The sequence below is a fragment of the Nomascus leucogenys genome, chromosome 5, assembly GCF_006542625.1.
Source record: "Nomascus leucogenys isolate Asia chromosome 5, Asia_NLE_v1, whole genome shotgun sequence".
Lineage (NCBI taxonomy): Eukaryota > Metazoa > Chordata > Mammalia > Primates > Hylobatidae > Nomascus > Nomascus leucogenys.
In genome coordinates, this window is record NC_044385.1 from 6,735,669 (window position 1) to 6,750,040 (window position 14,372).

General features: G+C 39.1%; 2 long non-coding RNA genes across 7 annotated transcripts in view; one reads left to right on the forward strand and one right to left on the reverse strand.

Annotated features, from left to right (window-relative positions):
* Positions 1–14,372, forward strand: part of LOC115835128 — a 33,337-nt gene that overhangs the window by 8,966 nt on the left and 9,999 nt on the right. The window contains exon 3 of one of the 3 annotated variants that reach the window (XR_004030057.1): positions 6,083–6,230. The exons of 1 other annotated variant lie outside the window; for it this stretch is intronic. This is a non-coding gene — a long non-coding RNA (uncharacterized LOC115835128). Of the gene's footprint in view, positions 1–1,838; positions 2,155–6,082; positions 6,231–14,372 lie in introns of those variants that run through there. One more of the 3 variants, XR_004030056.1, reaches the window with a different exon arrangement.
* LOC115835127 overlaps positions 11,628–14,372 on the reverse strand; it is a 48,030-nt gene continuing 45,285 nt past the window's right edge. For all 4 annotated transcript variants that reach the window (XR_004030054.1, XR_004030052.1, XR_004030055.1 and 1 more), the window contains 3 exons: positions 13,023–13,145; positions 12,624–12,767; positions 11,628–12,232 (listed from right to left, as the gene is read on the reverse strand). This is a non-coding gene — a long non-coding RNA (uncharacterized LOC115835127). The remainder of the gene's footprint in view (positions 12,233–12,623; positions 12,768–13,022; positions 13,146–14,372) is intronic.

The window sequence follows — 14,372 nt, forward strand, 5'->3', positions numbered from 1 at the left end:
AACCCTTTCTCTGTGATTAGTGCAAAAGTGGTGGGGCTGGCTGCAGAATACGCAAATTTGTTTCGATGAGTATGAAAAACTGTGGAATTTCTGACCTGCTAAAATGAAAGAATTATCTCTGTGAAAGAGGCATCTTGGTCATGAGGCTCTGGGGCTGCCCTGGGGAAATTGGTTTGAGAAGAGTGGCAAAATTTTAGAAAACTTGCTGCGGAGGATGGGAAAAGGACAAAATAGGAGATGCCAAATATTTCAGAGGAGTAATGACAGCCCAAGTGGGATTGAGTTCCATGATTCTACTGTGGCACTGATACAAACGATGCACAGTGCAGTGAAGGAGATGCTTTTCTGGAGCCAAGGTTGTAAGGTAGGGTAACATAATGCATCGTGGGGCTGGGCGATTCAGCCATGTGAGTGGTGATCATGGTGGTTGGGGTGGTGGTGATGGGTTGTTGGTTGTTGTTGGTGGTGGTGTTTTTCATTTTTAAAGAAATTTTTTTGGTGGTATTAGACAACAGTTGCTAGTTATTGGTAGTAATGATCATAAAAGAGTTGCTGACTATACAAAATGTGTAAGGTGGTTGGAGTCAACAAGATTAATGAATCCAGTTAGATAGTAAGGTGACTAAGTAAACCAATTGCATCTGTTCTACACAGCTAATAAAGAATAGCCAGGCTTTGTGCTCTCAATTCCTAGGCTAACTTTGATCCCAGAGAGCCAAAATAGTCTTTTTGTGGACAAAACCCTAACAAAGAAAAGCAGAGAGGTGGGACTAAACCATCCCAAAGACGAATCTTACACAGATCCTTGTTTTCCAAGATCTGGACCTCTTAAAGAATTAATATGGTTTGTCCCAGAGGAGAGGGGCTGGAGGCTTTCTTCTTAGGGGGAAGAAGATGGAAGGGCCCCCACCAACTCAGAGATTGCCAGATCTGAAGACTTAGGTCATAGAGAAGGGTGACAGGACCCAGAAAGTACGTAGGCAACTTGGTCAGCTTAACTATAGTCTCTGGAGCTCTAGTAACAATCCCAGTGGCTGAGCTTGGCACAGGGAAATGAAGCCAGAGGGGCAAGGAAGAGGCAACTGCCTTAGGATGAAGGCCAATGCACGCCATCATTTTTCTGAACTTCACTTTAAAAAAAGAAAATTAAATAGTAAAATATCTACTATAATTTCTGTTGTTTTACTTGCTTTTAATTACCTTTCATAAATAATTGAAATAATCTCAAACAATATTACTCACAGTCATATTTGATACATAATATTTTGATTCATGCGTATTCGAAACTGCCTAAGAAATAAGCCATATGTCCTTAGTTTTATTTTATAACCAAGAAATATGTGTAAAATGAAACCCCAGCTCATCCCTGACTTCCATCTGCATCTGCAGGGTTGGTGATGGGAAGGAGGTGGTATATGCACTTTCACTTTGCTCCACCAAACAGGAGGTCCACATTCCCGCCCCCGTGTCTGCAGACTGGCGGTGTCAGATGTCTAGGTTAACATTACTTTGGGCTTTGAAATAATCTTATTTTTGGTATTATGTTGTTGCAATATTTTAGTTTTAGGTGAATTAAGAAGTATGGCCTGCGTTATTCAGAAATTTATCTATGTAGATTTTTCTGTTTTATTAGAATCAACATTTTAATTTACTAAAGAGCTTTAGAAACTGTTAAAAGTCCTCATCGAAACTCTACAAAGAGCAGTTAGTGCTGTTCTACATAAATTGCACATAGAGAGATTGAAAAAGACCCCCAAAGACAAGCTATCTAGAAAAAACCTCACCATTTAATCCAATTAAACAATTAGTTCAGTTGATCAGTTTTCATTGTTTTTCAGGAAATTGACTGAACCTGCAACTGCTTTGGCCTTTTTGTGGATATACCATTATGACATATAAGATGGAACTTTCTACCTGTTTATCTGCATGCATGTCTCAAAATTCTTTCCATTTTTGTGTGTAGATAAATTGTTAATGAGTAAGTATTGTTTTACTTAGTTCTGATTATTAAAGTTAGCAGATAAAGCTGGAGGGAGGAAAATAATTTATCTGACTGGTTAAGTCTCTACTTAATATTATAAGAAGTTTTTTAGTGCTTGAGAAAATCTTATCTAAATATTATTTTACAGTAGAGAAAAAAGAAATTTTTAAAATTTAGATATTTTATTTTTATTTGTAATGGAAATTTCTGATTCTGATAAAAATTATTTACAGATTTTTATTTGTGAATGATTTATACCATTTTGTGAATTATTTAAAATGTCTTTACTTACCCTGAAAAATCTGAAAATTAAAATAAATAGAATTGTAAACATTCAACTATAAGAAAACAACCCAACTAAAAAGCGGGCAAAGGCCTTGACAGACACCTCAACAAAGAAGATACACAGATGGAAAATTATGAAAAGATGCTCAGCATCATATAGTACCATCATTAGGGAATCACAAACTGAAACAGCAATGAGATACCACTGCTTAGCTATTAGAATGGTGGAAATACAAAACATTGACACACCGGATGCTGGTAAGGATGTGGAGCAACAGGAACTCTAATTCATTGCCAGTGGAAATGCAGAAGGATACAGACACTTTGGAAGACAGTTTGGCAGTTTCTTACGAAGCTAAACATAACTATTTCCATGTGGTCCAGTAATTGCACTCTTTCATGTTTATCCAAATCAGTTGAAAACTTATGTCTACACAAAAGTCTGCACACAAATCTTCACAGCAGCTTTATTCCTAATTTCCAAAAATTGGAAACAACCAAGATGACCTTCAATAGGATACACAAACTCTAGTACATCTATGCAATGGAATATTATTTAACGACAAAAAGAAATGAGTATCAAGGCATCCAAAGACTCAGGACAATCTTAAATGCACATTGTTAAGTAAAAGAAGCCAGTCTGAAAATACCACATACTATATGAATCCAACTATATGTCATTCTGGAAAAGGCAGAACTATGAAGACAGTAAAAGGATCAGTGGTTTCCCAGGATTTGTGGGGAGGAAGGGACAAATAGGCTGAGCACAAGTGTATTTTTATGGAGTGAGACTACTCTATATGATACTGTAGTGGTGGATACAGGACATCTTTAAATATCCATAGAATGTATAAGCACCAAGAGTGAACTGTAAACTATAGACTTTAATGATAATATATCAACATTAGCTCATCAATTGTAACAAATATACCACACTAATGCACCATGTTAATTAGGGCAAACAATGGGCATGGGAGAGAGGGGTATATGGAAACTCTGTACTTTCTGCTCATTTTTTCTGTAAAATTAAAATTGCTCTAAAAATAGAGCAGTTTAATATTTTAATTAAAAATATAGATAAGTTCATGGAATATAAATGGATTATATTAATGGATTTTCACAAAGTAAATACTATAGAATCATTAACTATAGACTAAGCTTAATATAGAAGACTTACTATAGAATAATCAACTAATTAAAGGAGGTGATCAAAGCTATTGAGCTTGGCATGGTTCTTGATATCATCTGAGAGTAAGAATAAAATATCTTGGCCAGGCACAGTGGCTCATCCCTGTAATCCCAGCACTTTGGGAGGCCAAGGTGAGTGGATCACCTGAGGTCAGGAGTTCGAGACCAGCCTGACCAATATGGTGAAACCCCATCTCTACTAAAAATACAAAAATTAGCCAGGTGTGGTGGCGCGTGCCTGTAATCCCAGCTACTTGGGAAGCTGAGACAGGAGAATCGCTTGAACCCAGGAGGCGGAGGTTGCAGTGAGCCGAGACTGTGCCATTGCACTCCAGCCTGGGTGACAGAGGGATACTCCGTCTGGAAAAAAAATAAATAAATAAATAAAATGTCTTGCCTGGATAAGCTTCCAATTTATTTAGGAAAAATGAAAATTTTTATTACCACATCTTCTCAATTCTAAGATTTAAAAATATATTTCAAGATTAAAATTATATACATTTACAATTAAAATATATTATTTAGCATGTCTACAATTGTATGCATTTTACAATCAATGGCATTTTATAATTGGCAACTTTTTTTCTTAGTGGTACATAAAATATATGACATCCTGGAATTCAATAAAATATGTCTGCTTCTTGTAGTCTCTTAGAAGCGAGCTTTCTCTTCCAACTTAAAGAGAGCTGTTCAAAGATCTGGGAGAGCAGGCTCCTAGTCTTGGCTCTCTCATTAACTGGGTATCGACCTTGGCCATGGCCATTAACTGTTCTGATTCCAAGTTTCACTATCTGTAAAATGGTGGAAGTTTAAAAATCCCTTAGGTTCTCACTAACTCAACATTTGAATCTAGGCCACCTTGGTAGAGTAGGGCAGGGAAGGTGCTAGGGTAATACAAATGAAATTGAATTGCTCTTCTCTCTCTGTGAAGCACCTGGGCTGTTTCCAAATAGAAAATGCAGCTTAGTGATTGTTGTGAGCAAGAAATGTCCCAGCCAAGCTTAGTGAGGAAATAGCAGCAGAATTGCAGGACTCGGGCTCTGCAATCGCACATTTTATATATTTGGCACCACCTCGGACTTTCATATGAATAGAAACCAAAGGCTTTTTAGTTTTTGAAAGTAAAATGCTTCAGATTTGATTTTCCTCTGAATTATACTTAGGAATATGGGAAAATTAGCTAAATCTCCAAGACACCCTCCAACCCTCCATCTGCCTGCTCACCCCCGTGCCTCCTCAACACCTTCTGTGCGCCTATTCCACCAGCAGTGCCCACTGGCTTTTGTTCCTATGGGGGCATCTCCCCAAGGCTCTAGTCTCTGCATATAGGTCTGTAAGCCACAAACTACCTTCACCACACAAAGCCACTGTAGACTCCATCCTTCTGAATACTCCATGTAAGCTTGCGAATGACACTCCAAACACAACACAGTAGCTAATGTCATAAGCCAGTGAGCCACATTTAGGGCTGATTTTGAAAGCCTAGGTTTTATGTTTCCGATAGTTGTGATTCATGAGCAAATTACCAGACCCAGAAGGGCTGCTAATCTTTGCTTCTTGCCTCTATGAACATGTTGTTAATAACGTAACTATATTATTTGTTAATGATAATTATGTATTTTGTTATGGTAATGAATGATTGTTCTTTCAGATGAACTCCACAAAGTTATTAGTTTAGTCTTTAATTTTGCCTAAATCTGTTCATTAAGTGGCCAGAGTTATCTCTACAAATCAATCAGTTCACCCATCACTGAAACCTAACAGCTGTCTATATGACACAGAACTATTGTTTACTTTGCTGAGATGCTGTCTCCCCACAGTTCTGGCCAGAAATGAAGATGAGTAACATAATGAATAGGCATCAAAAGAGGAAATTTAGGACAATTTAAATAATACCATTTTTGCTTTGCTGAATTGCCCATGTATGGTGTGACACAAAAATTAATACATGATTTAAAATACCAAAGACATGAAAGCCTGCCATTTGCTTTCTTATCAGAACTTGAGGATAGACACACAGATTTGCCTTCTTCTTCAGCTTATTATTATTATTTTTATAAATCTCATGCTTATTACTATCTTGGTTTTTGGAGGACAATAGATATTGAGGAAAGCTATTTATTTATTATTTCTACTTTCAGATCTCCCACACTCCTAGCCCTTGACAGTTTACACAGATAAAATATGATCACTCACTTCTCTCTAATTTTCATTCTTTTTTTCCCATCATCTGGTCCATATCCATAATTACTCCCTTAGATTCAGATAATTACAGAGATTTCAATAAGCATGTCATGATATTTGTGCATTCACAACAACCCAAATCAATTTGATAATAGCATTCAATAAATATGTTAAGCATCAACTAGTAAATTGGCTACCAGAATTGCTTCTCTGAGTTTTTTTTCTAGCATGCTTGCCACTGAGTAAAATACATAGAAATTACTTTTCAGCAAGGTGGTGGCATGAGGGAAAAAATATTCTTGTTTCTCCTCTCAAATTTTCCCTTAAATAACCAGTAAAATATGCAAATATATTTTTAAAACAGCTGAAAACTAGAGATGAATATCATCCATGCACTATATATTTTGGTTTGGAGGAAAGCTAACCTGATTGTCCGCTTTTCAGAGATCAGAATGTTAAGGAAGTCAATGAGAAGAAAGCCTTGAAGAGTTCCCTGACAAGTTAGAAAGTTCAAGAACTGGAGGCAGAACTGGGCCCTGAGGCTTTAAGCTGCCTCTTAACATTTCCCACGAACAACATTTGGACTCCACTGGTAAGCCCATAGGTCCCCCATTTACTCTTGTTTCATGGGGCCTAGGAAGTAGAGAGCAGATATAGTTCAAATTTGCTCCTGAAAACTCAGGAGACTATGAGGAGAAAACTGGCAGGGACTTCTCTCTAGTGACCTGACAATATTGGTGGCATAGACAAATGTGCACTAAGGGAGAATCTATCACTAATGTTCTCTATTCCATGCCGCAGGCTATTAGATAATGAAAATGGATTGAATCTGTAGACTGTCCAGTAAATAGTTTGGACTGGGACTGAAATAATTTGTCCTAATTCCTGCTTGACTCAAAATTTCACGAGATGAGTTAAACTGAAATATTGTAGGATCTATGAAAATATGCAGTTCACATAAAATGGATCACCGAAAAATAATTATATCCACTGCCTTCTTCTGAAGAGGAGTGTCTGCCTAATTGAGAAAAGAAATTCTGACTTCTAGCAAAATGATGAACTCATTGTATGTATGGTTTTACAATAAGTATTGGTGGAGTGAAGATGTGTTTAGGACAGGAAGGATTACATGGAGATGAAAAACACAAATATTGAAAAACAAAAGGTGGTTAGAACATAGGCAAACTAAAAACTATGAATTTATTAATTATAGATAATAGGGAGAGAAACCAAGTTAGTCTTCCATCTCTGATGTAAGAATTAGGAAAAAAAAAAACAACTATAGAATCTCTGAGGCAGAAACGGTTTCCAAATCACAGTCCATATAGCAGTATATGAAAAAGACAAGAGCGTAGACATTGTTTTCAAAAAGAAAAGGCAAAAAGTATGATAACTGGCCCAACTTAAACGTATCATTTTGATAGTGTAAATGGATTACATTCCATGACTACAGAAAAATTTTCAAATTGGTTAAAAACAAAACCGAATAGCCCCAAATCCCATACTATATTGCTTATAAGAAATCAACCTAAAATAAGGAAAATAAGCTGTTAAAGAAGGTCACAGATTTATTAGATAAACACAACATTTTAAACAGCAGGGACATTGATATTAGTATACGTATATTCATCCTTTTTATTACTATTCATTCATTTTCATTATTATATACCTCCTATGTGCCAGGCAATTTTCTAAGTGCTGGGGATATAACTGAATGAAACAGAGCAAGTTGCAACTCTAATTGAGCTTGCTTTAATGGAGAGATATTAAACAAATAATTATATAATATAAAGTCAAATAATGATATATGCTACAAAGAAAACTAAAGGAGTGAGGGACTGAAGCCAGCTGTTTCAGAAGGGAATGCTTCTCTGAGGACATGACATTCCTTCAGGGACCTGAATGGAATGAAGAAGAGCTGTGTAGTTATTTGGGGTTGCTTCAGTGATGCTCTAGAATTTTACTTCTCAAAGTATGGTGGTATGTTTGTTCCAGTTAGTGATGAGGAGATTGCAATTTCCCCAGAATGCAAACCAGCTCCATCATTAAGGACACTGTTCACTGCAGCTGACATTTTTCTCTTTTATTGCAAGACTTTCTTGATGAAGGAAGCACTGTGTTCATTTGCACTCTGGCTCTTGCTCTTTTTTTGTTTGTTTGTTTGTTTGTGTGTTTGTTTGTTTGTTTTTTGAGACAAAGTCTCACTCTATCACCCAGGCTGGAGTGCAGTGACACAATCTCGGCTCACTGCAACCTCTGCCTCCCGGGTCAAAGCGATTCTCCTGCCTCTGCCTCCCGAGTAGCTGGGACTACAGGCATGTGCCACCATGCCCGGCCTGGCTCTTGGTTTTTATCTGGTTGCACTTTGAGTAACTCTGGTAGAGGGAACAAAGTGCAAAAGCTTGAGGCAAAAGCATAGTCAGCATATCGGGCAAAACAGAACAAGTAGACAAAGCTAAATAATTATATTTAGCTTAACAATAGTCAATCATTAATGAAATAATCGTTTGACTTAGTTAATCGTGTTAATTGTTTAAATAATTAGAAAGATTCCTTTCAGAGATATTAACATCAAAAATCTGTAAAGATCTCCCTCCTAAAGTCACAACTTCTCTCTCTCTCGTCTGATTTCCAACTAGAAATCTCCACTTTGATGTGTGATAAGCATAAAAAGCATAATGTGCTCCAAACTCAAGTCCTGATTCTGATCTCCCACACCCTGCATGGCAATCTGCCACCACCTTGGTCCTGGTCACCGTCTTCTGTTGCACATACTGTTGCCATAGATTCCCAAATGGCCTCTGTGCTTCTGTCCTTGCTCTTTCCCTAGCCTATTCTCCACGTAGAATCAAGAGTAGATCTTTTAAAATGTTAGTCAGATCATAGCACTACTACTCAAAACGCTTGTTAGTTTTCCATCTCATTCAGAGTAAAAGCCAAAGTCTTTACAATAGCCCACAAGCCCTGCGTGACCTAGAACATGCTGCCCATCTGATTTTTATCTCATATCCCTTGCTTACTATCCTCCAGCCACGTCGGCCTCTTTGCTCTTTTGTGAACACCCCGAACACACATCTCAGGGGCTTTGCACTTGTTACTGGTCACCGTGACTGCTTTTAGGTCTGATATGTTTTGGATCTGTGTCTCTGCCCAAATCTCATGTGGAATTGTAATCTCCAATGTTGGAGGTGGGGCCTGGTGGAAGATGATTATCCAATCATGGGGGCAGTTTCTCCTGAATGGTTTAACACCTTCCCCCTTGGTGCTGTTCCTATGATAGTGAGTGAATTCCTATGAGAGCTGGTTGTTTAAAAGTTCTCCCTCCCTCTCTCTCTTCCTTCTGCTCTGGCCATGTAAGATGTGCCTGCTTCCCCTTTGCTTTCCACCATGATTATAAGTTTCCTGACGCCTCCCCAGAAAAGCCACCATGCTTCCTGTACAGCCTGCAGAACCGTGAACCAATTTAACCTCTTTTCTTTATAAATTACCCAGTCTCAGGTATTTCTTTATAGCAGTGCAAGAACAGACTAATACAAAGCCTATGGTGTTCACTAAATCTTATCTGATTACCATATTTACAATACCAACTTATCCCCAAGCCCAGATACCCCTTCTTACAGTGGTGCCCCCTTATCCACTAAAGGTTTAGTTTCCATGATTTCAGTTACCTGCAGTCAACTGTGGTCTGAAGATAGCAAATGAAAATTTTTAGAAATAAAGAATTCAGGCCAGGTGCAGTGGCTCACACCAGTAATCCCAGTACTTTGGGAGGCCAAGGCAGGTAGATTGCTTGAGCTTATGAGTTTGAGACCAGCCTGGGCAACACGGCAAAACCCTGTCTCTAGAAAAAATACAAAAATTAGCCTTGTGTGGTGGCGTGCACCTGTAGTCCCAGCTACTTGCAGGGCTGAGGTGGGAGGATTGCTTGAGCCTGGAAGGTTGATGCTGCAGTGAGCTGAGATTGTGCCACTGCACTAAAGCCTGGGCAACAGAGCAAGACTCTGTCTCAACAAAGAAAGAAGAAATAAACAATGCGTAAGTTTTAAATTTTGTGCCGTTCTGTGCAGCATGATAAAACTCACACTTTTCTGCTTTGTCCCCCCAGGATGTGAATCATCCCTTTGTCCAATGTGTTCACGATGTCTGTGTTACCTGTCCATTAGTCACTTCACAGTTGTCCAGGTTGTCAGACTGACTTTCACATTATTGCAGTGATCGTGGTAAGTTATCCTTATTTTACTTCATGATGTCCCCAAAGTGCAACAGTAGTGATGCTGACAATCAGGACATGCCAAAGAGAAGCCATAAATTGCTTCCATTAAGTGAAAAAGTGAAAGTCTTCGACTTAAGGAAAGACAAGAAATTGCGGCCAGGCGTGGTGGCTCACGCCTATAATCCCAGCACTTTGGGAGGCTGAGGTGGGCAGATCACTTGAGGTCGGGAGTTCGAGACCAGCCTGACCACATGGAGAAACCCTGTCTCTATTAAAAATACCAAATTAGCTAGGCGTGGTGGTACATGCTTGTAATCCCAGCTACCTGGGAGGCTGAGGCAGGAGAATCGCTTGAACCTGGAAGGCGAAGGTTGCAGCGAGCCAAGATGGCACCGTTGCACTCCAGCCTGGGCAACAAAAGTGAAACTCTGTCTAAAAAAAAAAAAAAAAGAAGAAGAAAAAGAAAAATAATTGTTTGGTGAATCATAGCCAGTTTATCATATAATAAACTTATCACAGGTACATATGTGTAGGAGAAAACAGAATATATATATACAGGGCTCAACACTATCCACAGTTTCGGGCATCCACTGTGGGTCTTGGAATATATCCACCGTGGATAGGGGGCACTACTGTACTTTGCTTTACTTTTCTCCAAAGCACTTCATATCATTTGACATTTATTTTTTCCTTATCTGTCTCCCACCCACTCCCCTAATAGGATAATGGTTCATGGAAGAGAAAGCTTGTTCTTATTTTATCTCCAGCACCGAGTGAGCTCGATATATATTGATATGTAGGTATTTGTTTAATAGATGAATACAAGAATGAAATCATACTTAGAATTCTAAGACTAAAGATAGAATAAAATGTGTAGCTTTCCTCTGTCAAGTGAAAAAACAAATCTGGACTTAAGTCAAGAGACACTCCATTCATAAATTCTATTGCAAAAGGAAGAGGGTCACTATTGCCTTAAGGAGAATGCTCTGACCATAGCCTCCGCAAGTGTCTCAAAGCTCAGGCAGAAAAGGGATTCTCTCTCTTTTTTTTTTTTGTTTGAGACAGAGTCCCACTCTGTCACCCAGGCTGGAGTGCAGTGGCGCAATCTTGGCTCACTGCAACCTGTGACTCCCACGTTCAAGTGATTCTCCTGCCTCAGTCTCCCAAGTAGCTGGGCTTACAGGCACACACCACCACGCCTGGCTAATTTTATTTGTATTTTTAATAGAAACGGGGTTTTGCCACGTTAGCCAGGCTGGTCTTGAACTCCTGACCTCAGGTGATCCACCCACCTGGGCCTCCCAAAGTGTTGAGATTACAGGCGTGAGCCACTGCACCTAGCTAAGGGCTTCTCTTTTTATATGAAGGAGTAGAGAATACTAGAGAGGAGTGGCTGTGAGGGAGTGGGATGAGCAGGTGGTGTGAATAGACAATTCGAACAGGGAAGGATCACTGAGGAGAGATGTTCTGTGTTTTAGTGCTTGCTTAAGCTCAGGGGCCAGCCAAAGTTCAATGGCCTGGGGGAGGGAGAGAGGCCTCATTAAGTTTGAACAAGTTAAGTTGATGAGCAATTTGTTCAGATTAGTCGGTGAGGACCAAAAAATGAAAATTTGGAGGATTGACTTAGTCTGTTCAAGCTGCCATAACAAAATACCATAGATTAGGTGGCTTATAAACAACAAAAACTTATTGCTCACAGTGCTGGAGGCTGTGAAGTCCAAGATCAAGGCATCTGTAGGATTGGTGTCTGGTGAGGACCAGCTTTCTCATGGATAGCACCTTCTTGCTGTATCCTCACATGGCTTAAGGAGCACGGCAGCTCTCTGGGGCCTTTTTAAAAATATGAGATCACTAATTCCATACATAAGAACTCCAATCTTATGACCTAACCACCTCCCAAGGCCCCACTTCCTGATACCATCACCTCGGGGGTTAGGATTTCAACATATGAATTTGGAAGGACATAAACATTCAGACCCTAGGAGGGGTTGTGTCTGGCTTTGTCATAGGTTCTCGAGGAGCTCATCCATGAGTCTTCTCCAAGTCACATAGGGAAGGGTGGCTCTCTGCCTGGAACACAAAAGGACAGGGAGGATTTCTTGACCATTGCTGTTTTCCACATTGTTAGCCCATAGGAAGTCAGTCACAGCAAGGTCATACACCAACTTCAAGACTGGAGAATGGCAGCTGTGGGGACCATCACTGAGCTGTTTCTTCCGCCACAATGTGTTGCCAACAACAGACTTCACAAAGAGATCATTCCCCATCAACCCATTCACGTGTCTCTTAACTGTCAGCGTTATGTCCTCCATCTGCTGTCAGTGTGCCTCCATCTGCTGTCCAGCTCACAGAGTCTTGAATCTCATGTTGTCACTGTTTCTCTGGGTCATTGAAACAGAGAGAGATTAAAGGCGGTTCGATAGGGAAAGTCAGAATGTATGGTTCTTACTTATTCACTGTTCTGCCAACCAATATAATATGATATTACTAGAGATGAAACAGAAATGATTTCAGTTATAAATAATTTACCATCCTCAAAGAAGGTTAGAATTAAGTTGCTTATGTTTTCTTTCATTTAAATAGCTTGCTCTGGGAGCCTATTATGTTTCCTAGACTTACTCTGGTACTGAATTCCAGTATTCTGTAGCTCTTATTAAATACATAAATCTTGTTTATTCTAAAGCACTGCTTTATAGGAACAAACACCTCAAGTTCTTACTCTGATTTTAAAGGACAAGAACTTTGGTGAATACTAGAATATATTGGTCTTACCTGGAAAATGCTGACATTTGTAGCAGAAAGGCCTCAGAGAGCCCACACTCGGCAACCCAGATAATGTCCAAGTTCTCTGTTTATAGAGAAGAATCTCAGGGTACTGGCCCTAGGGACATTTTCCCAGGTGTCCCTGTGATAATCCTAAGGTATGAAGAAAAGTAAGGTAGTCCCACAAGACAAAGGTTGAATTGAAATGGTTTCATACTCTAGTACTGAAAATAACTGTTTTTCAACAAACTGTAAGAAACAGTGCCTTACATTTGTCTGGAATTTATACTTTACAATATGCTTTTAAATATACCATGTCATTAAAATTCACAACAGTTTGGCAAGAAAGAAATGATAATCTCCATTTTGTTGATGAGTAATAAAAGCTATTATCTATTTCACACTTACTTCTTGCTGGGCGCCATGGTGAGCACTCATTTGATCCTTGCAACACTCTTATGACGTATGTGCTATCATTGTCCTTGTAATACATACATTGAAAGTGAGGCTTAGGAAATTTGAAGATTTTGCCTAAGGTTAGGCAATAAGTAAGTAACAGAGTAGAAATTTAAACACGTTTTTCCAACTCATAATGCTCTAAACCAGTGGTCTTCACACTATTTTGGCCACACAATTTTTAAATTATCTATGTACCACCGTATTACCATGTGCATTAACATATATACAAAAATAGACATTAAAAAAGAGAACAAGATAAAAATGCAAATAGAAATATAAGTTATTTCTTCTCAAACTCTAATAGACTATCTTCTACATCCCATAAACTTAATCTTGCTAATGGCTCTTCTAAGTTATTACCCTCTATGGACTGTGCAAATGGCAACCAAATTTCAACTTGAGTTTTGGAGGGAATATTCAAACCATAGCACTCTTCACAGTCTGAGGATGATATTACTGTTGAGAGGGGTAGGTCTTTGAAACCAGGCTTGGGATTCCAGCCAATAGCATGATATGGAATGTGATATAGAATGTGGTGGTTTGAGGCTGACCAAGAGGCAGTAGAATGGCACTGGAAAGGACCTGGAGTTATCAGAGGAGAGTGGAGGGTCTCACTGAATCCTTTACTGATTGTGTGATTATGGACAAGTTGCCAAGACACAATGGGCTTTGGTGTCCTAATCTGTACCATGTTAAGAAGTGAGACCATAAAGAGGTGATTAGGCAGATCCCCTCATGAATAAATTAATGCCATTATTATGGGAGCAGGTTAATTGTCATGGGAGTGGGTTCCCCATAAATGGGTGAGTTGGCCCAATTTTCTCTCTCTTGCAAGTCTTGCAAGCTTGCTTCCTGCTTCCATTCTTCTGATACAGGATGACACTTGCCAGATGCCAGCATCATGCTCTTGGACTTCCAGCCTCCAGAACTGTGAGCCAAATACACTTTTTTTTTAAAATTACTCAGTCTGTGGTATTCTGTTATAGCAGTAGAAAATGGACTGAGACAGAGTATGAGAAATGAGTGCTCTAGCTATTGTAATTATTTGGATGAATCAGGCCCAAATCCTCTTTAATCTCAATTTTTCTTGACAGAGAACATCTGCTTTCATTGGACAATTGTTACCACCCCCCATTCACTTGATGCCATAGAGGGCTGCCTGTTTCACACAATTCAACTTAGATGTATTTTCTTTTCTCTTTTTCTTTCTTTCTTTTTTTTTTTTTTTTTTGAGACAGCGTTTCACTCTTGTCACCCATGCTGTAATGCAATGGTGCGATCTTGGCTCACTGCAACCTC